Below are 24525 nucleotides of genomic sequence, written 5' to 3'. Positions count from 1 at the left end.
GAGAGACTCTGTCCCCAGCTACACGAATCCTCCTGCAATTTCTCCTACGTCCTAAACCTATTGCCACCTCAAGGCCCTAGGACTTGCCATCTAGTCTGCCTGGAATTCTCATGCAGATATCCTATTGCTAGCTTCCTCACCACTCTCTGGTCTTGATTCACGTGTCACGTTACCAGTGAGGCATTTTCTCATCTTTTTATCTAAAATTATAACTATCTCCCCCCTACCCCGACTCCAACACAATCTCTTCCAGGATATGTCCAAGATCTTATCTATTTATCTTGCTTATTATTGGTCTCCTCCACTGTTCAGGCAGGGATTTTTCTTGGGTTTGTTCACCACTCTAACACCAAGAACAGTGCTTACGATACCCTAGACTCAAGTAGTTTTGGGGAAAAAAGAATGGAAAATAGGACCAAGTCATTCAACTTATTTCAATCAACATTTACTCAGCATCACACTCCATTTCTGCACATGAAAGGACTCAGTGCATCCTGACTTAGGACCAATCGGATATGTGTAAAGATTTGCAAAGAAAGACAAAGCAAGAAGGAAGGACATGTTGAATCTGATTTGGACAAAAGATATTGCTTCTAGCGTCAATACACAGAGTAGAAAAGAGAATGTAGCCTTTTCAGAGGAAGAATATGGGTGAAAGGTATGATGTTGTTCCCCCCCTTTTGTGCTTTCTCTGACAGCTGGTGTCCAAGGTAACTGTGTCCTTTTTAATTCAGGCTTTTTTGGATACATTTTCAAGCTATATAAAAATAACTGGATATTCCATGGATTCTATTTCCATTTTCAGCTGACAGACTCTTCATCCATCCATTACAAAAATATTAAGGAACATCTACATTGAACCCAGGCATGATGCTAGAGTAGAATATAATTATAGAAAATTAAAGTGAAAAAATACACTGAATTTTAGGGTATATTGTGCGTCCCCAAAGAAAGCTTACTACTTAATAGTACAATTTTACAGCCTAAATAAGGTCTTTCCCCTCATTCTATAATCTTAGTAAAGCATAGACTCATACATTCTGCTATTGACGTGACGCCAGCATGGGACCTAATGCCTATTTTGAATAACAAGAGCCTCGAGCAGATTTAGAATCCATTTACATGTTGCCTGAGTAAGGGGATGTATGAAGCCACCTTACCGCACCCTGTTGTGTATCGCCTCCCTTGTCACGAGTGCTGTGCTGCCGGTTTGGAGCATATGGATGGCTTTCAGCTCTGAATAGGGCAGCTATTCTATTTTTATTCTGGAACCAACCTAAACAACACATATTTCATACTTAGAGTTAATACCGAGCTCAGCTGAATCAAACTACTGACCTGGAAGTGAATAATCTCATTTTTCTTTAGAGAAGATTCTGAAGTTATCAATTCCTTGATCCATTTAGAAAAAGAGTTTAGCAAATCTGTGCTTTCTTCACTGTCTCTGTCTCTCTCTCACACACACATCACTCTTTGTCTTTCTGTCCCCTCCTCTCATACGCATATATCACACCGGAGTTAGGTTTCTAAATGTAAGGAAAATTAAATGGGGAATATTAAAATATGAGGTCTTTAAGAAACATTTTTTTAGGATGCTGGACGGCTAGCCTCCAGGAAATTCCCAGTGACTCCATGTCTGTCCTGGATTAACTGGGCCAAGTGCAATGCTCTTGATGAGTTTCATCAACCAGGGACAATTTTATCGCTGAGAGGAGATTAGAAGTGGACACCACACCCAAACAAATTCACAAATTATCATCCCTCCGTCTATTCTAATAGATGGAGGTATGATAGGCCCATTCATCTTTCCTAAAAATAATTTACCCTCCCCTAAGAGACCTACATCCCTATTAAGATGGTATTTAATCCTGAATGCTAAACCACCTGGGGGAAGTACTCATTCTGCCTTGGGTATCTCCCATGTATACACGAGGCAGACAGGTTAATAAACTTGCTTGTTTTCCTCTTGTTAATCTGGCTTTTATTACAGGGGTTTCAGCTAAGAATTCAGAAGGGTAGCGGAAAATTTCCTCCATTACAATAAAATAATTGAGAAATTGTGGAATGTGAAAACACTTTAATTGTTCCAATGGAATCCTGTATTTATATATACTTTCATATAATGTACGCAGGAATAAGTTTTAAACACTTAGACATGTTAAACATATATATACATATATATTTATAGATATAAAGGAAATAAATTGAAGCGTTTAAATTACTCACCAAGTTGGGGGCTGAATTTTTATTTTAGTCCTGATTTCTTAGCTGCAACAATCCAGTTAATCATGCTGAAAGTTGAAAAGTGTGGAAATCCAACAGTAAAAGAAAATAATAATCAAAGTTTATATTTTGGGCAGGTAAAAAATCTTAATATATGTAAAAACTGGAAAAAAAGAATTCATCTATTAATTGCACTCTCTTAAGTTATAACATTAGAAAACAAGAATTTGCACTAATCCATAAAATTCCAATTCAAACCACCAGGTTTATTCTAGTCTTCTCTTTCCATATTTGTAACTTATTTCTAAAAGAGTAAAAAATTCTGATCTCCAAATATCCTCCACACATTGCTCATTTGTTTAATCCTAGAATGCACAGAAAGTAGTTCTTGAATTCTGACCTCATACTACTGTGGAAAAATAATGTACTAAGGTTCAGTGTTTTGAAAACGAAGGTTATTTTTGTATTTACCTTGAGGGCACAGAGTTAAAATACTACATTCAAATGTTATTTGAGTTAGTTTCTTTTCTTTTTCATTTTTTTGTTTTTGTTAGTGCTTTGCTTTCCCCTTAGGTTTAGTTTTGCCATTTATTAGAAAATCAGCTAGGCTTATGTGTTTCTGCTTGAATTCTATTTTAGATTTTATCTCCATCCTCCTTGATTTTATTATTTTATGATTTTTGTGTATGTACAATATTAACAATGTTCCAAATGTCAAAACTTTAGAAAAACGTGTGTTCAGGAAAATATCACCCACTTACCCCCTCCCTTCCCCAGTCATCAGCCATTGCAGCCACCTCCGATGGTGAGCTGGTGAGCCCTGAGGGCACTCAGGAAGGAAAGGAAGAATACCTGCCATCTAGCAGCTGTCAGACTGCAGCCACTCCCCAAGGTGAGCTCTGAGGAAACTCAGGATGAGAAAACACAGGATACTGGCCCCAGATAGCAGAGGTGCATATCAAAGGAATGATTTCAGTGAGCCCAGACTCTTGCATCTTCCCGTACATAGAAAAGTGCTAAATTCCTTAACTTGAGATATCTTGTTTTCTTAATTAACAATAATTCTTTGACGTTCAGACTACCAGCCCTTTGTTGCAAAACTCCTGTATATCCTGGCTGCCTCCTCTCGCCTCCTTGGAGCAGTTCTCTCAGCGTTACTTGAGATGCTGCCTCCTGGGTTTGAAGTCCTCATATGTCCACCGAATAAAAGATAACTCTCAACTTTTAGGCTGTGAATACATTATTTTAGTCAACATCATGAATAAAATTCAACTTATTTCTATATGTTTAAGGGCCATTTTTATTAATCACACATTTTTCTATTGGATTTCTGTTTGTTGTCCTTTCAGTTTTTAAGAGTTCTTTGGATACTAGGGATAAGCATGTCATCTGTAATATATGGTGAAAATATTTCTCCCAATTTGTCTTTTGACTTTGTTTATAATGTAATTTACCATGCATTTAAAAATAATTATGTAGTCAAATTTATCAATTATTTATTTTATCGCACCTAGATTTTCAGTCTTAGTTACTGTCGATTGAAAAACAAATGCACAACCTATGAGGTAAATTTTATTTGGAGCAAAATTAGGACTATAGCCTGGGAGACAGCATTTCAGATAGCTGAGAAACTGCTCCGAAGAGGTAGGGGGAAATGTCAGCATCTATGTGATTTTGGTGAAGGGGGAGTACATGGAATCAGGCACATATTTTTTGCAGAGGTTTCTGCTAGTCTCATGAAGGTTACTGCTGGTCACGTGGAGCAGACGTCACCATGAAGGATTTTAGTGCTTTTCTATATACGAGGAGATGCAAGAATCGGGCTCATAAAATCTTCTCCTGAAAGTATCTATCTGAAGACCTGTTCTGCCAGTTTTTCCCAAAGCACAGAGTGCCTCATTCCTGGTCTCCACACTGAACTCCTTTCAGGGGGTGTTGAAGGTCAGCAGCTGCAGTGACTCATAATTTAAACCTTGTAGAGGCGGATGGCAAGTGCCAATTTGTAGGTGACAGTGGAAAGAGATTTTCTCAACAGGTTATTGGGGGAAATCATCTATTTTATCCTAGTAATTGTGTGACTTCAGGTGTTTTCTTTTCCTACATTTCAGTTTCTGATACATTTGCAGATTATTTTTATGTATAGTCTCTCTTTCCCTGAATGGTTTGAGATGCCAACTTTTTTCTATTCTTAGTTTCATATGTACTATTTCTTGACTTTCTGTTCTATTTTATTGGTTTTCTGTCTATAAGCACCATACTTTTAATTCTCGAGTAAAACACCTCAAAGCCTTCCTTCCTATTGTTGCCAAAAACCTAGCCTCTGTTCACTGGTGCCAAATAGAAACATGGAGACAGAGCTTTGGAGGAGTAGAAAAGAGTAACCTTTTTACTTTGCCAGGCAAAGGGGGCCACAGTGGGCTAATGCCCTCAAGACTGTGCCTTTCCTGGGAAATAGGAAGGGGTCTTATAGTTTCAGGGTGGAAAACAGGGCTGTAGATAAGGACGGGGGCTGATGTTGTCTTGCATTCTTCTCTCCTCCTGGAAACATTGAGATCATTAGGGCTGGTGTCAGATGGTTCCAGAACAGGTTCTGGTGGTCCTTGAGGTTATCATTCCATGACCTTCTTTATGTAATGAAGAATGCTCACAAAAGAAAGTTTTAAGGAGTGTTGTCTTGGAGAAGTAAACTTCAGGTGCATAGTACAACTTTAGCTACAGGGCAATCATTTTCAGAGTGCAATTAAGCAAGAAAGAGAAGAGGAAAAAAAGAAAACCATCTAAGGAGACCGGTTGAATGGGTGGAAAGAATAAGGGCTGAATAAGGGCCAATTTAAAAGGGGTGCCTCTGTTAGTTTCTGCTACAGCACTATCCTATTTTCAAGATGTCTTTTTTTTCTTGACTCAACGTTTGGTTGGTGATGTAAATCTTTGACGGTTCAGAGTTCTGACAAAGTTGGTTCTGACGGTCCCTGCTTGTTTTTTTGATGCTTTTTTGCGGAAACGAGAGCTTGGAGCTGCTTACTCTGCCATTTTGCTGACGTCACCCTTTCTCTTTCTTTTCTTCCTCCTATGCATCCAAGAATCCAAAGGATGCCTCTCCTTTTAACCTCATTCTTCCTCGTAATGTTCACTTTCCAGGGCAATTACTTTGCGTATGCCTCCAGCCGATTCCCTGTAGTTGGTGATCTTATCTATACAAAATTTTTCACATTTTCTGGTGGGTCATTTCAACACACACTTAGGCTCCTGAATTCTGTCTTCCATGCAAATTTTCTGGGCCCTCACCCATTCTTTGCAAAGACTGCTGTGAAAGAGTGAGAGAGAATGCCAGAGAAAATCGAAGTGTATTTTTCTGCTGACGATTTTTTATAGTGTTCTCTGTGTTCCAGTCAATCTGAAGACGTGATTTGTTTGTTCTCTATCATGTTTTGGAGGATATATAGAGGAATTCAGATTTAGGCAGCTTCATTACCTACCCAGATGTGCTCCAAATAATTTAAAAATTCATGTGTACTAGGATAATCTGATAAATTCAGAGTTTGGAGTTTTATATCTTATTTTTCATAAGAAATGTATTGTACTCAGTAATCTTCTGGAGGATTATTACGTGTTCCTATTTAAGCACTAGGTACTTGGGAGCAGCAAAATTTTAGTTTTCTAATAGCTCTGCTACTGCTAGTACCAGAAATACTACTATTTCTTAAGTAGAAAGTAGCACTGGCAAATTGCTTAACTGCTATTTTTGTTTTGTTTTGTTTTTGTTTTTGTTTTTTTGCGGTACGCGGGCCTCTCACTGTTGTGGCCTCTCCCGTCGCAGAGCACAGGCTCTGGATGCGCAGGCTCAGCGGCCATGGCTCACGGGCCCAGCCACTCCGCGGCATGTGGGATCTTCCTGGACCGGGGCACGAACCCGTGTCCCCTGCATCGGCAGGCGGACTCTCAACCACTGTGCCACCAGGGAAGCCCTTAACTGTTATTATAGTCACACCTGTATCATAATCAACAAAGTTCTTCAGTATGTATATAAAAGGTATTATGGGTTGTAGGAGTATAAGAATATTTCAAATACATTATATGACTTTTAAGAGTTTGTAGTCCAGTTGAGGAGACCAAAAAGTAGCCCGTCACAGAATTAAAGCATACTCTGAAGAAAGTGTAATTCAGAGTCAACATCAATAATGAAGCCAGTAATTCCTCTGATGTGCAGAGGAAGAAGATATTAATGAAAACCTAATACTGGGGAAAGCATTGTAAAGGAAACGGGGTCAGAAAACTAATGGAGGATACTGAGGGTTTTAATTGCTAGAGGAAATGAGAATGGGCATTACTGCCATGAATAATTAGGAGTCTTTTATTGAAAATAAATGTGTGTAGAATAAACGAATCAATTTCAGTTAAATGAATAAGAAAATAAATTACTTATTTTTATTATACTTACGGAAAGTAGCGATGTCTCATCAAATCCAAGCACCCTAGGGATTTTCTGAATTGGGGAGCTAGAGAGCATCCCAGGACCCAGGTTGTATCTTGCACCACCTGTTGCATTTCCCCTTCAGTCTCTGCACATAAGCCTTATTTTCTTTCTCTGCAGACTTGCGTTCTCTGTTTCTTGGTCACATAGTACCCGTGCTACAGGTTGTAGTTGTATAAACATCCTCAGATTCATACCAATCAGGTCATCATACAAACATTCGCTGACCTAAGATTAGGTCTCGGGCATTTGGGGAAATCTTATCACACTACGATGAAGATTTCAGCATTTAGTTATAGAGTAAACTCAATCACAGTATCATAACCTCATGTGGGATGTTATAATCTATTAAATGCGGTTTTGCCCTTGGTAAAATAACCTCAAAATAACCTCAAAGCTAATTCTCCAAGAAGAGCCATCTTTCGCTCCATCTCTCTTTCCTTCTTTTTTATTTAGTTTTTAATTAACTTTTATTGGAGTATAGTTGCTTTACCATGTTGTGTTACTCCCTTTCCTTCTTCTAAAGTGCTTTCTGAATTAATTGTCTCATATATGAAGCATCAGAATTTCAAAGTTTTGTGAAAGAAATAAGAGTGAGTGATATCTAAGTAGCATTAAGTTACATTGTTAAAAACTCATAGATACAAAGATCAAATTAGCGGTTACCAGAGGGGAAGGGTGTTGGGAGGCGGGCAAAAACGGGTGAAGGGGATCCAACTCTATAGGGATGGGTGGTAACTAGACTGGTTGTGGTGGTCACTTTGTAGTGCAGACAGGTACTAAATTGCAATGCTGTACTCTTGCTATATCTAGAACTGTTGGACATGCTTGTTTGTTCTTGCTTAATACCTGTGTTTAGGATTTGAAAATTGCTGCCATATAAACATTTGAGGTGGATCAATAATTACAATCAGACATCAGGCCAAGTTGGATTAAGAGAGAACTGGATTTACTCTCCTGCCTAAAATAAGTAAAAACTGGGACAAGATATAAGAAACAATGGTTTTCAAGCCATTTTGACATCAGGCAACTGGGGAATGACAGTACATGAGCAAAGGAAAACCAAAAATGAAGGGAACCCTATAATTATTTGCCCTAACTTACTGACCTAGAATTTCAATGTCATGGTGTCAGACTCACCATGTTGTGTACTCTAAACCTGTGCAGTTTATTTATGCCAGTTATTTCTCAACAAAGCTCTTGAAAGCAACTTTCTGAGAATCCTGAATTCTAAATAAACACAAAGTGTCTACCAGAAGTTCATTGGTTTATCCTAGTAAAATGTAGCTAAAAACCCTATTGGCTTAGTCAACCTCAGCTTGGGCCTTTATAAGACTTGAAGGGAGGTGAGGAGACTTACACTCTAAGAATCCTCTTATATGAGAAGATATAGTCAGTATTTCTATCAGAGCACATCAGTAGTAGTTAATCAAATGTCTACTCATGAAATAGGATTTAAAAGTCTCAATTAAAATTGCTAAGGAATCTGTTTCTCTCTTCCCACCCCCCCCTCACTTGTTCTCATTCTCACCCTCACTCTGTCACTGTCTCTTCAAAGGGGTGATATCATTTAATGCTATTTTAAGAAAATTCAAAAATGATATGTTGAAAGTCATTTCTGAGTTCTCAACTCCTCCAACTATATGCTAATTTATTAAGAATATCTACTGACTACTGATTACATATGATAAAGAAATGAATTTAGATCATGTCACTAATTCATTATGGAAAGATCGAATATAGTATTACATGAATAAGGAGAACTGTTCAAATTGTTCAAATGGTAAGTTATTTCAGAATATCATCATGTAATTCAAATATGCATGTCATACAAAGCTTGATGTATAATAGACACAATAAAATTTGAATGAATAGTAAAAAAATATGAACATTGTAAGTTCTTGATCTGCACTTCTATCTTTCTTTTGTACTTAGTTATTTAAATTATCAGTCGTGCAAAAGTTTCTGAAACATTTCTGTGAGTTCACTTCTTACTAATCCCAACAATGAGATTTAACTGAAAAATGATACCATTTCTAGAATTCAGAAGAATATGATCTTCATGAATCATTGGAAATTTTCTGTGGCAATAGAAATTCTGAACTGAAGACACAGGACTTAGAACACGTGTCAGTGAGTAATGACCGCTCAAGCACCCATGCAGTATCATCCATGATCAACTGTGCATGAGCTGAGTCCAGGTCAAACTCTGCCACGACCTTCACCCCACAAGAGTAGTGAGGGTGGGACTGATGGCTGCTACTGGGCTGAGACACAGCCATAGTGTGTGAATCACAGTGAGACTGCAGTCACCATGGTCACCATTAGTCAGCAGTGCAGTGGTGCAGCCTCCTAGAAGGATGCAGTAGCTTGAAAGCACGTCGTGCAAGAAGATTCTTAAACTCTTCATCCATTTTGTTTCTTAAGAAAGAAGGTACATTTATAAAATATAAAGGGGCATCAAAATGTAATAGAAATTGACTTTAGAGTCATCTGACCTGGGATTACATGAAAGCTCTGCATCTTACTGAGGAGTTACCTAACCTCTTTGAACCTCAGTTTACTCTGTTGCACTTAGTTTAGTTGCTGTGAAGAATAGATATTATGGTTTACTTATGTAAAAGCCATCAATAACTGTGTGTATTGAGGAAAAGCAAAGTAGAGATGGAATAATATTAGATTCTTTTGTCATCAATCTCATTGTTCATCTGAAAATATTTTCTTGATAATTGCTCTGTTGGAACTCTCCCGGTCTTTGCTGTGTCTTCACAAAGGCTCTGTAGGGAATATTTCTCTATTTAGTCATTTAAATCTTGCATACAGTATAATCAACCAGTTTGGCAAAAGGTCTTCGAAGTGATGTGACATCTACCTTATTGAGCTATCAGAACAGAACTGATGTCCACTGAGTGATTTTGTTTATCTTTCAGATAATGCAGGGCACTGGGTCATCTTGCTATATGGAAAGTGTTGACTCAGTATCTTGACTCTAGACTTAAAAGTCCTATAAGCCAGTTATATCAAGTGAAAATAGCAGAGTAAACTTCCCAGGGTCCACACTGGCACAGAGCACCAAAATACTGGGGAAAAAGTTGTGAGAATCAATGTTTTCAGAACTCTGGAAAATAATCAAAGGTTTATAGGAACAAAGCAAACACTGAATAATAAAAAAAATAACTTACAGGGCTTTCCTGGTGGCGCAGTGGTTGAGAGTCCGCCTGCCGATGCAGGGGACATGGGTTCATGCCCCGGTCCGGGAAGATCCCACATGCCGTGGAGCGGCTGGGCCTGTGAGCCATGGCCGCTGGGCCTGTGCGTCTGGAGCCTGTGCTCCGCAACGGGAGAGGCCACAACAGTGAGAGGCCCGTGTATTGCAAAAAAAAATAAAAGTAAGTTATGTTGGCTCTTGACTCAACCCCTCCCTGGTGTGGTGTCAGTCTTGAAGATGGCAGCCCTCGTTCCCAATGTGGAACCCTGATTCTGGGTTCAGAGGGAACAGAACAGACCTCACTCTCAAAGAGTTGTGTTTGTCTGTTCAAATCTGTCCAGGGCTACCTGAAGAAAGGATGCAAGGTACTTGCCTTTGTTTCATCTAACTAGGAACTTACTTAGGATGCAAAAGTAGTAGGCATTCTTTGAGAGCATTATAGAATGAATGAAAAACACACAGATTCTTGGCGCAAAAGATTACAGCTGAGACAAACAATAGATTAACTGAAAATTTGTGAGGAAAATCTGGGGAAAGCATTCTTTGGTGAAATTAAGGCACTGAAAAGTGTACATGTACACTGAGGAATTTGGAGAGTATGCTCATGCCTGTGCGTAGGACGCATGCTCAGATAAGACCTTAAACGACTCTAAGCTTCCACCTGCAGTTTACACTAGGCATGATGCAAGCAGAAAGTAAAGCAGAAGTAGAATTATAGAAAGCCTGACCAAGTGCTGATGGAGTGCCCAAAACTAAGCCAAATCACAAAGACTGGGAGATTTTTTTCTTTTCCTTTTTTACTCTTTTTTCCTTTCTTTCCTTCCTTTCTTTTCTTTTTCCCTCCTCTCTTCCTTCTTCCTTCCTTCCTTCCTTCTCCTGACACTCAATGAAATCTCTGTCAAAACATTAGCTAAACATACATAAAGGAGCAGAGACTTCAGAGATGTCACATGACAAAGAATACAGACTTTACAAAAATAGTTTAGAAAATTCAGTAAATAAATATACAGCCCACAGAAACCAAAACAAAGCAAAGCAAAACAAAACAAAACAAGGACAACAAAAAACCCCCAAACCCTTAGGAAGAGGACGAATGTGATTTTCATAGTTACCATATTATAGTATTCAAAATGTCCAGTTTTCCACCAAAATTAGGTAGCAGGCAAAAGAACAAGAAGATATGACCCAAGGAGGGAGGGAGACACAAGAGGGAGGGGATATGGGGATATTTGTATATGTATAGCTGATTCACTTTGTTATACAGCAGAAACAACACAACATTGTAAAGCAATTATACTCCAATAAATATGTTAAAAAAAAAAAGAAGATATGACCCAATTGCAAAAAAATAATAGAAACTGTTCCTGAGGAAGCACAGACATTGGACTTACTAGGCAAAAACTTTAAATCAACTTCTTAAGTATCCTCAGAGAGAAAGGAAGCTATGGACAAAGAGCTAAAGAAAACAAGGAGAATAATAAATGATCAGATAGAGAATATCAGTAGAGATAGATATTACAAAAAAAAAAGGAAATAGAAATTCTGGAGCTGAAAATTACAATAACTGAAATGGAAAATACACTACAGATATTTGACAGAATATTTGAGCAGGCAGAAGAAAGAATCAGTGAACTTGAGATAGATCAATTGAAATGATCCAGTCTGAGGAACTGAAAGAAAAAGAATGAGGAAAATTTAACAGAGCCTATGAGATCTATGGGACACCAACAAGAATACCAACATATTCATAATTGGAGTCCCAGGAGAGGAAAGAGAGAATGGGGCAGGAAGAATATTTGAAGAAATAAAGGCTGAAACCTCCCAAATTTTATAAATACATGAATCTACATGTCAAAAAATCTCAGTGAATTCCAAGAAGGATAAACACAAAGAGACACATACTGAGACGTATGATCAACTTGTCAAAAGACAAAGAGAGACTTTTGAAACTAGCAAGAGAGCAGTGACTCTTCATATCCAAAGGATCCCCAATAGTATCAACAGGAAATTTCTCATCAGAAACCGCTGAGGCTTGAAGGAAGTGGCATGACATTTTTGAAGTGCTGAAAGGAAAAAGCCTGCCAACCAAAGATTTTGTATCCATCAAAATTCTTCAGAAATGAAGAAAAAAATGGAGAGGTTCTCAGATAAATAAAAGCTGAGGGAGTTCATCATTAGTAGACTTACCCCATGAGTAATGCTAAAAGGAGTCAGTCCATCAGCCTGAAATGAAATATGACACTAGACAGTAACTCAAAGCTATATGAAGAAATAAAGAACTCTGGTACAGATAACTATCAAATTAAATATAAAACCAGCATTATTGAATTTTTTGGTTTCTAACTCCTTGTTCTGTTACCCATATGATTTAAAAGACAAACGCATAAAACAATAATTGTGTATTTATGTTAATGGCTATGTAATGTATTAAGATATAATTTGTGATGATAACAACATAATGGGACACCATATCTGTATGGCGGATTTTTATAAGCCGTTGAATCTAAGTTGGTGTCAATTCAAACTAGCTTGTTATAAATTTAGGATATTAATAGTAAACCCCATGGGAAACTCTAGGAAAATATCTGAAAAATATTCAGAAAAGGATATGAAAAGGGAATCAAAATGGTGCACTACAAAAAAATCAAACACAAAAGAAGAAAGTACTGGAGGAAATGAAAAACATGAGAGAGAAAAGATATATAGAAAACAAACAGCAAAATGGCAGAAGTAAGTTCTTCCTTATCACTAATTCATTTACATGGAAGTGGAATAGGCAGCTCTCCAAAAAAATACACAGTCATTCAATGCATGAAAAGACGCTCATCTTCATTAGTTATTAGAAAAATGAAAATCAAAACCACAATGTGATATCACTTTGTTACCAAAAGTGGGGTCTGGCTGCTCGCCACCCAGAAACCAATAAAGAGGCAAGTTGGTGGAAAGGAAAGTTTGCTTTATTTTGGAGGCTGGCAACCAGGCTGGGTGGGGTGCACTGACTCCTGTCCAAAGACGGATTTCCCTAACCCCGACACTGACAATCAGGGGGCAAGAGCTTTTAGAAACGGAGGGAGGGGCTACACGCAGAAACAGCACAGTCAGCTCTGCCAGTCATCTTGAAATTGGTCATGCAGTGGTCTGATCAGTGCTGTCTCGATTGTTTTAAGTACAGTTAATCTTCAGTTCCAGAGTCGGCTTGTTCCCTTTTCTTGAGGCCAGTTCTTGGAATTGTGGCAGCTTATGTCATGGCTACAGTCTGGACATCAGGTAGTTCACTTCTTCCACCTGGTGGGGCTTTCAGTATCTACAAGACAGCTCACAGGATACAGCTCAGAATATTATCTATAGCCCTAAAAAAGGAACTGAATGTCCTTGACTATGCTTAATGACTAAACTATTATTATTTAGTCTTGTTAGACTGTTTTCTTTTGTTTATGCATTTTCACACTTCTCTGATTAAACTTATTTTTTGGCTAAAGTTTCTCCACAGACAAAAGTCAGGCTGAGGACGTGAGGGGCAAGGATCGTAGGTCCTGCTCTATTTCAACTTCACACCCACTTGGATGGCTATTATTTTAAAAAAAACAAATAAAATAACAAATTTTGTGAGGATGTGGACAAAATGAAACCCTCATAAATTCTTGGATTGTAAAATGATATAGCTACTATGGAAAATACTTCGGTGGTTCCTGAAAAAGTTAAACAGAGAATTAGCACATGACCCGGCAACGCTACTTTTAGGTGTATACCCCGAAGGATTGGAAACAGGCTCTCAAACAAATATTTATGCACATTTGTTCATAGCAGTACTATTTCCAGCAGCCAAAAATGTGGAAATATTCCAATATTCATCAATGGATTAATGGATAAATGAAATGTACATGCAATAGAATACTAGTCAGCCATAAAGGTGGTGGGAGGACCGATACATTCTACAGTGAGGACGAACCTTTAAAATATTATGCTAAATGATGGAGATCTGATACAAAAGGTCAGGTGTTATATTATCCCATTTTTATGAAATTATCTCAAACAGGTAAATTAAGAGGAGAAAGATTGGTGGCCGCCAGGGGCTGAAAGAGGGGGGAATGGAATGTTTGCTTAGTGGTTTTCTTTGGGGGTGATAAAAACATTTTGAAACTAAATAGAGTAGTGTTTACACAACATTGTGAATGTAATAAATGTCACCAAACTGTTTTATCAAAAGTTATATGAGTAATAAATATTGTACTTGTCATCTGGTCCATGGAAATTTTGTAAGGCTGAATATTCAGTCTAATTTGAGTTAGCCTTTTCTAATGCAGGGTCCTTTTCCCTTTGTGAAATCTTTGAGCTGTGTTCCAGCAAACCTTGAGCTGCCCGAGTGGAAACTGGTTAATCTCGCCTGATCCAATGATACTATGGGTCATGAACTTTCTGATTTTGCTGACCTTCTGAGCACAAGGTTTCTGTTTACTATTTAAAGAGAAGATTTATGATACATATTGTTCCTACAGTTTTCTATAACGTGTCGTGGGCCTCTTTTGGGGCGGTTAAACTTGTCAAAAATTGGTTGTCAAAAAACACCACCACAGAGGACTTTAGTGTTAATGATGGCATTTTATTTTTTCATGACATATAATCATCTACTTCTAAACAGACTGGAAGTGGCTTTCAATACAAATATCAATCAGTCACGGTTGTTGCAATTAATTAAACAAAATGACTATTCTGCTTTGCTCTAGAGAAGCTGATCTATCATATACTTTACATGGGTTAGGTCCATTTGCCCATACTTCTCCCTTTCTTCCATTCCCCATATACCAGTTTTGTTTCTGTCGTTAACTTACATTTGCTTCGACATTGTATTTAATTCTTCCTTTCATCTTGTTTTCACGTAACTATATGTGCTTTGTTTCGGAACTGCCCATGTAATCTCATGGTTACCCTGCATCCCCCGCAAGCCTTGATTCTCTGCTCCCTGTCAGCCTGACATCAGGAAAAGTGCTGGGTATAAACGTGACTCCATTTCTTCATTTCTGGTCGAGGGCTGTCACTCAGATTACAAACCAGGTCTCAGATTGGTTATCTGCCAGATTTGGGGTAACTTTTGGTTTTGCCTAATGAAAAAGACACATCTATACAGTCAGGAAGAATATACACACTGCCATTGTGCCACGTCCACACCCCTTGGTTCATAAACAGAGGATTTGGTGGATGGTACATGCCCTGGTCTTACCTCTCCAGTGATTGTCTGTTCGTGCTGACCAAGGGGCAGGCAGCAGAGGGAGTTGTAGCTGGTTTTAGAGGCTTGTGGTTCCAGGCAATGCCGTTTGCAAAGCTATATAAAAATCACCGAGAGATAAAGACTAGAAGGAAGAATTTAAAATTTATTTAATTATATGGTGTGCCATATGAAAACAATGGAAAAATCCAAAATAATTGACTGACTCTTAGAACAGTAAGAGAGTTTAATAAATTTGGTGAGTAGAAAATAAAGCAAATAACTAGTATTTCCAACCATAGCAATGGCCAAATAGGAAATGCAAGATGAATAATGTTTATATCCATAGGAGAAACCAAAACTGTAAGGTTCCTATGTATGAATAACTCAGTAAAAATATGTGCAAGTTATTTATGGCTGAAAAAGAGAAAATAAAATCTGAACGAAAAGAGAGAAAAGTGTTCGTGATGGTAGAAGTAGATATTGTAAATATGGGACTTCTCCACAAATTAATATCTGAATTAAGTGCTGGTCTAATAAGTTTACAACAGGACTTTTCAAAAAACTTTAAAAAAGGCATCTGGAATTCATAGGAGAGCAGAGGTTGAAGAATATTCAAGAAAACACGGGTAAATGGCAACATGGAAGATAATATTCTCTGGAAGAGAGCAAGGAGTATTATAAAAAATGTAGTAATATGTTCTCCAAGAGGAACTTCCCTGGGATCTTCCAAAGCTTCAAGCTTCTACTTACTTGCCTTCTCACTGAAATCCTCATCTCCCCTTCACCACCATCCAAATATGATTTCTAACAATAGCACTAACCTGCACGTATCTGGTCTAGCCTGAAACGTGAGACTTATCTTTGTCTTATTTCTTCCTCCCTACCTAAATTTCATCTGTGAGCAAATAATAGAATTTACTCCTCAAAATGTTTAAGCTCCTTCTACCTTTTCACTTCTACCACTCTAAATAGAAATGTCACCAGCTCTCTGCTAGTCAACTATAAAGAACCACGTTGCAAAGAACCTCATTAGTGGTTTCAAAGTTTCACATGTGTTCTGTTCTAATCTATTCTTCATGCAGCAGCCAGAAAAATTACCCTAAACTTAAATGAATCATGTTAAACCCCTAATTAGAAACCTTCCCAGGCAGATTAAAATGGTCTTTATCATTGCCTACAAATCATTACATAACCAGGACCATGCTACTTCCCCAGACTTACCCAATGATGTTAAAATTTTATCTGCTTTATTATTTGCTTTTATATATGTGGATAGTGTTAATTCAGATGAACAATCCACTTGAAAGCAAGGTTTGGGGTCATGGAAGATTCCCTCCACCCATACACACTTAGACGCAATTTTGAGATAGTAGTTTTCATGCTGTCTGTCTTTGAGGTGTTTTGGGCTTGTTTGCTTGTTTGTTGTTTTTACAGTTTTTTATAGTCTTCACAACTTCACGCAGATGTTTGTGTTGGAAACTCCAACCAGACTTTGCTCCTATCTCCATTAAAATGAGAGCTTTAAGCCACAGAGGATCATCAGAGGCATTTAGAACAGACAGAAGCTTCGTTGCTTCGTGTATATGGCTCTGGAGTCATGCTTCAGAATCTTTTTCAGGCAAATGGAGTCTTAGGACTTCCTTACTTTTCTCCCAGACAGACACATAGCTTTGCATGTGCACACACACACACACTTCAGGATTTTAGTTGTTTGTTGCCGGAAAGGTTTTCAGGTAATCTTGTCTTCCATAATGATGGACATAAAACTCCTCGCAAATAATAATTTTATCTATAGATTAAAAAATAGTTTAGGGCTTCCCTGGTGGCGCAGTGGTTGAGAGTCCGCCTGCCAATGCAGGGGACACGGGTTCGTGCCCCGGTCCGGGAAGACCCCACATGCCGCGGAGCGGCTGGGCCCGTGAGCCATGGCCGCTGAGCCTGCGCGTCCGGAGCCTGTGCTCCGCAACGGGAGAGGCCACAGCAGTGAGAGGACAGCATGCCGCAAAAAAAAAAAAAAAAAAAAAAAAAAACTTTAAAGAATGCCAGTTAACTTTAAACAATTTTATGTAGATAATTTCATCTGTAAATAAAAATGTAACATTACATACATTTAGACACACACACTCATAATAACAACAGATGTGTGTTTGCACACCATATCAGTGAAAATATTTATTGCATTTTTGGCTAAAATTGTGGAAAAATTTAAGAAGGCTTGCTTCATTACCTCATGTCTCTATGAGAGAAAAAAATGAAAATAGCAATGTGAAAAGTGGAACTTCAAGTTACTTAAGCAAGTTCAGCATTGCTGGCATTTTTACCACTTAAGAAAGTATGGTGATCACCTAATATATGTTCAACAAAAATAGCAATAAAATCTGTAGCTGTTTAAAATGTTTGGTATATAAGATTTCTTCAAAGATATGTCTGAATAGTTGAACAAGGTCTTCAAAGGTAGTGTCCTTCAAAGAAACGACAGTAAAATCTGGAAAGGAAAGCCTCATTGGGAAGTTACAATAGGTTGAAAGAAGGCTTTTGCTAAGGAAGGAATTTCATAAGGCTCTGAAACAAAGCTGAGTGACTAAAGAAAATTGGCGTGAAAGAGAAAATGATTGCAGGACTAAAATTAGAAAAGACAGATCAATAAAATCTACCCTGGACGCTGAAATCTTAAGGTGATAGAAGCATGTCGGGTAAGTGCAAGAGGCAGTGTGGTGTGAAGCTAATCAAGGAAACGTTATTTACAAGATTTGTGGCCTCATCCTCCTGCCACACCTGGTCCCTGAAAATGCATTCCCTTTCCTTTAGTTTGACAGTATGCAAAACGAGGTTAGTGGGGCTTGTGGTATCCTATGCACAAAACTGTTTCAAAGGTTAAGGAAATATTTTACAGGTTATTGAAGGCTAGTAAATTAGTTTTAATGATTTTAAAAATATTGTTTGAAATAAAGTTGCCTTCACAAATTGATTTAATAGGATATTCAAATCATAGATTTGAAACCACTCTAGGGGGTGATTGTGAGGCTGGATTAAGCCATGTGTTGATCAGTGATGACTTCAAAGAAAGTAGGAACATTTATTTATTTGGGTATCACAGTGATGAAGGATATGGGTGATAGAGCCCGGTGGCCTGGGTTCAAATCCCAACTCAGTACTTGTTACCTATGTGGACAATTTGAATTTGGTAATTCATTTTCCTTATCCATAAAATGAAGTTAATATTAAGACTTTCTGCCTAGAGTTATTATAAGCACTAAATCACACGAAGTACTTAAAACTATGACAGATGCATAGTAAATATTGTTATTATCAATACCTTATAAATAACAATATTAAATACAGGATTAGAGTTGGATTGGGAAGCACAAATGTTAAAGAAATACTCCTGTGATGGTTATAAAAGGGAAGACAGAAATGACGGCGTAGTAAATTAAGATGTAGGATAAAAACTTTAAATCGTACTTGTACTTTAAGACTCTGCATGACAAAGGTGGACTTTGATTGCATGCCTTCCTCGCTGAAAGTTTTTAAAGCAACTTTGATGTCCTACCTTCCCCCGCCCCGTCAAAATTCAACTCATCTTTTCAATCCACTTTGAGGTTCTCTGTAGCTGTACAGAGGACCTTCCCCTCTGTACCCACACGCCTCTTCCTGCAGCACTTAGGAATTTCTCTCTGGAATGTTGTAATAGTTTGTTTCTTCCTGATTTCACATGATAGACTAGAGGTTCACCGTTGTAGGCTGTGATGCCTCCCCAGGGAACGTAGACAAGGTCTGGAGATATTTTTGGTTATCACAGCTGGAGATGAGGGATTCTGCTGGCATCTGGTGGGTACAGGCCACGGATGCTTCCAAACATCCTACAACAATTAGGGTAGACCTCTATGATGAAGAATGTCAGTAGTGCTGCGTTGAGAAAACCTGTACTAGATTATAAAGTCCTTGTTGACAGCAGAGAAAATGTCTTATATGCCTTGTATTATCTGTGTCTAGCACACAGATTTTTCAATAAAGTTTTATTGATTTTGAACATATAGTCAATTGTGTAAATAAAGTCTTGGGGGGAAAATGTTTTCACGTGAGTCATTTCACATTACCAAAATGTCTTATGGAAGATAATTATCTCAAAATGCTAATACACAAGGGTAATAATCAAAATGTTTCACAGTATGGGCAGCCAAAAAAGAGCAGATAGGCGGCCTGGACAACCATTACTGTACACTGGTAGCTGCAGGCTGAGTGCTGCTTGTGTGTCTACATGGAACACAACCACTTAACTGTTTGCACAGAAGCACAACTCTAGGAAACATTCGTTCTTTTAATAAGACTCTATTAGAAAAGGGGTATTTTATGATACAGATACTCTAATGTAAATGAACTAGATCCTCTCTTTAAAAATACAGCAAGTCCCCTACATGTTCACGAGTTCCGTTCTGAGAGTGCATTCGTAAGTCCAATTAGTTTGTAAGTCCGACAAAGTTAGCCTAGGTACCCAACTAACACGATCGGCTATACAGTACTGTACTGTAATAGGTTTATAATACTTTCCACACAAATAATACATAAAAAACAAAAAATAAACACTTTTAAACTTACAGTACAGTACCTTGAAAAGTACAGTGGTGTAGTACAACAGCTGGTATCCAGGGCCTGACATGGAGCCAGTGGACACACGTTCACATCTTCGAAAGTTTGCAGCTTGAATGTTCGTATGTAGGGGACTTGCTGTAAGGGCAAAAATCATTAGAAACGTGAGTTCTGAATTAGCTTCTATCATCCTCTTGCCAGAAGTTTTTTTTTTTTTTTTTTTTTTGGTTACAGGCTTTAATTACACCAGTCCAAAAGGGAATAGCAATTTCAAGGTTTAAGGCATACTTTTACTCTTTATAAATAATTTTTTCATTTATCACACCTCCACACAAGATACTATTTAATCATTTGATAACGTGACTTAATAATGTTGTTTACACAGCTAGAGGTTAAATGAATGGGTAATTTTATTCCATCTGAAAGATAAAACTCTTCTCTATCTCAGAATGTGTCATAACTGTGTACTTTATGATAAAATAATGAACTATTCAACATGGCTCATTGAACCTTTTTGGAATAACCCATTTAGGGAATTAAAAATTGGTTTTGAATGATTTCTTCTCCTTAGAAAATTATTATATTTTCTGTTAATCACAAATTTAGGAACCATTGCCTCGTTCTTAGGGGTATGAATGTTGTGCACCACTTCTTAATTCTTCTTAATTCTTAATTCTTCTTAATTCAGGCTGACTCAGATGCCTCTCCAGAGAACTAGGCATTTAAATGTAAAGTTTTCAGTAGGAATTTCTTAATTTGCTTTTAATAAGAGAAAAAAGTATCAGCATCTGCATGTCATTCTTTTTATTCAGAAAAAGAAGTTCCAGTGTTAACACCATTGTTCTATATACTTTTGGAGTCCTCAAGAATATTCCATTGAATTGATAATGCAGGACATAGGAATTTGTAAATAATAAGATTACTACTCCAAATTCGTGCATGCTTTGAAATGACAGTTCATGGGAAATTTATGAAACCTAACCAATATAAGCATTCTTTCTTGTACAGTGAAAAAGAAAATATTAACAGACAGTAATGACAGAATATATGTTTTAATATTACTGGAAGTGGATGGTCCTAACTAAATGTAGCTTTAATACAAAGGAATGTGCTAATGTTTCCTTCAGTTATTGAACCAGTCATTGAACTCATAAGGTACATTAAACTGTGTGGAATAGAGAAGGAACAATGAAGTGTGACTATGCAACCTTCCCGAAGTAGTTTATCTATGTAATGTATTATTCAAATTTCCATATATTCATGCTTTATAGATTTGCTACTTCCAGCAATGTAGTTCAAAGTATTCTTTCCTATCATCTTTCAAAGCTCCATCTCTCTCCCACCCTAAAGATCACGATAAGTTTTGCCTTATATTTGGAATGTCACACATCTAAACCCACTTCTCTTCTCATTCCTTGATGACTCCTGACTCCAAGTCTCATGTTCTTTGAAATAAACAAGTTATAGCACACTTAAAATACAGAGGCAACAGTTAGCATTAAAATCAGAACGTGAATGCAGAGTTCCTTAGAGGTAAGGAGAATTGACATGGATCATTTTACGAGAAAGTATACTGAAAATGTCTCATCTATTGGGTGACGTCATTTATTCCTACTTTTCGATAGCTCTGACAAATGCAGAAATGTAACTTCGTCATGGATCACACTGCCTGTCAGATAAAATTTATCACTGCTTTTTTGGAAGAAACTAACTTTTCCCTTTGTTACTGAATTCTAAAAGAGTCCTTATTAGAATACAAAGGATAACCCAAACTTAAATTATATATGCATTTTTTAAGTTAGTTTTTATTTTATTTATTTACTTAATTTTTTGGTTTTGCTTCATGGCTTGTCGGATCTTAGGTCTCTGACCAGGAATCAAACCTGGGCCTTGGCAGTGAAAGCGCTGAGTCCTAACCACTGGACCGCCAGGGAATTCTCCAAAACATAAGTTATATTTTGATGGAAAAAATTTTAAAAAGTTTATGTAGCTATTTCTTTTAGCAAACCTTGATAAAATTTGAGGACATATCTTTAAATTCTACTTCAAAGACAACAGTATCAATGGCACAATGAATAACTAAAATGAAGATCTAATAGCATTCTCTTAGAATTCTGTGAGGATTAATTATTTAGTCTTTTTGTAAAACTTGTTAGTATGAACTACCTTTCTTTTGCATTTCAAGATGAGTGTAATAATGTAACAAAGGTGATGTCCCATTAACAGTAGTTAATTTTTTGATAGAAATAAACCAGTACATGAAAAAATAAGCAGGACATTCATTTGTTTGAATATATTTATTATTTCTTTATAGGAGAAGAAATATAACTTTCAGAAACATTAAAAATCAAACATGGGATCAGACTTCCCATGGTTTGCTCCCTAAGTTTCTATCAATAAAATTAACTCAAAGAGAAATTTACCATTAATTAAGTTTTGGCAATCTTGTTCTCTTATCATTAACATAAAAAAAATTCCCAAGAACTGGTTTACACAAGTTGTGCAGTTCATAATTATTTTTTCTTGATATTGGAACATTCTTAAATATGACTGCACTTCTGTAATAGTTTCCTAGCCAATCCCTTTTCTCATTTTTTTCTTCTTTATTCTATGACCAAACCAGACTAAACTCCTCAAAGCACAACCCTAATCATATTATTTTCCCAAGAAAAAGCCTTCATTGATGCCTTAGCATGAAGTTAAGTCTTCTCTACCTTGGAATTGATCTAGAAATCAAGACCCTTTAGAGTTTAGAACCAACCTTGATAGATGGAAAGTTTACTTCCTCAGCAAACTGTAATGCAATTATGGCTCTCCTTCCAGCTTTGCTGGTCCCCAGCGTTGTTTGCTACAGATTTCTGTCTGTTGAGACACTACTCGTACATACACAACGCTAGATTTCAACTGCACATTTCCTTGTTGGAGATGCTATTGGAGTTAACAGATCACTCAATCCCTTTTAAGCAAATAAGGGGCCCAGGTCATTGATCTGACAAAAATGAATAACCTCATTAATTATGTAACCAGACATTTGAAATTGAACTGTATGAAAGCTTGTGTTCTTTGAGAAGGCCATTAAAAGCATATGGTAAACATTAATGTCGTCTAATTACTTGCGATAATTGGCTACTCCTAACGGTTATTGAGTGGGGGAAATGTCTTGGTTAGTGAAGATTTTCTTAACTTCCCCATACACGATAGGTCACATATCTTTGTTGTTAATTATTCCATGTGCATCTTCTGTTTGCTGGTGTTCAGGATCATGGCAAATCCAGACAGCAGGATGTGATCTCTGCATCAGGAAGCAGGCAAAACAAGCGGCCATACAGATCCAAATCTCCTCGTACCACAAAGTGATTCTCTTGGAGTGAATTAGGCACTCCTAACAGTGGAAATTACAGAATGACTAGACAATTTACTACCTTGGTGCTCTCTGACAACAGAGGCCCTAGATCCCCAGACATTTTTTCTTACTTTTCTGCATATTTCTCTGATACCAATTACAGTTTACTAATGGGTCCTGGTTTTTTAAATAAAATATTATACAAATAAAAATGAGTCATTACATAAAAAGTAAAAATGTGAAGGAAATGAAAATTTCCCATAATTCCATCACCCAGAGAAAAAACACATTACCATTATGATGTATTTTCCAAGACTTTTTCATTTGTTATGCATATATACAAATTAGGCTATTTTTCTTTCTTTCTTTGTTTCAGAATGGGCCCCTACCATGCATACTGTTCCCTAGCATTTTGTTTTTTGCATAGCATTTTATATTGTAGATAATTTTTTAAAGTTAATTAATTAATTTTTGGCTGTGTTGGATCTTTGTTGCTGCGCATGGGCTTTCTCTAGTTGTGGCGAGCGGGGGCTTCTCTCGTTGCAGAGCACGGGCTCTAGGTGTGCGGGCTTCAGTAGTTATGGCATGTGGGCTCAGTAGTTGCAGCTTGTGGGCTCAGTAGTTGCGGCACACGGGCTTAGTTGCTCCACGGCATGTGGGATCTTCCTGGACCAGGGCTCGAACCCGTGTCCCCTGCATTGGCAGGCGGATTCTTAACCACTGCGCCACCAGGGAAGCCTTGTAGATAATTTTTACATCAGTACATTTGAATCAACTTTGTCATATGATGACCACGTCATATTTGGTTGTAGGTCTGAACCATGTGGGCGTAATGAATCCCCTTTACATTGAGGTAATTTTCATTTTTCCCCTATTTCAAACCACATTGTGATAAGTAGATTTGGTTGCTTTTTAAATTAGATTGCCTCAGTTTTCCATTAGATATTAGATAGTATTGTATCTAACATATTATTTCTCTAGTTAGTATGTCAAATGGTTGCCTCAAAGCCTAGTTTCAAGTGTTGTGTCAAAGGTAGTTAGGCATTTTTCCTTAAACAGATTGCCCATCCCCACTCCTGGGGAATCAGAGCCAGCAGTTCTGGGGTGAGGCTCAGTCATGTATTTGTTAAAATCTCTCAAGAGGATTGTAACGTGCAATCAAAGAAAAGGTATCAAGACTGAGAAAATTGGCCTCTGTCTGGCTTGCAGAAATAGTTCAGTAAATTGGGGCAATTGTATATCCTCCAGGTCACAACTCACAGTTAGCTGCCTTCTTTTGAGCAGCTCTTTTTCCATTCACTCCTTCTGGGGTCTTTGGACTGGGTCATTAGACCCCTTCTGGAGGTGGGTGTGAACGGAAGCAGAGAAGCCTTAATACACACAGAGAATGGCCAGTGGGGATTTTGAAGTATCTGAGGCTGATGTCTGGAAGCATTTGTATTGACAAGCTCTAGTGTCACCCCATTTTTTCAGTCCCTATCAGGGCC

This window comes from Delphinus delphis, chromosome 13 (assembly GCF_949987515.2).
Source record: "Delphinus delphis chromosome 13, mDelDel1.2, whole genome shotgun sequence".
Lineage (NCBI taxonomy): Eukaryota > Metazoa > Chordata > Mammalia > Artiodactyla > Delphinidae > Delphinus > Delphinus delphis.
The sequence above is the reverse complement of the archived record's forward strand: the minus strand, read 5'-3'. Positions refer to the sequence as shown.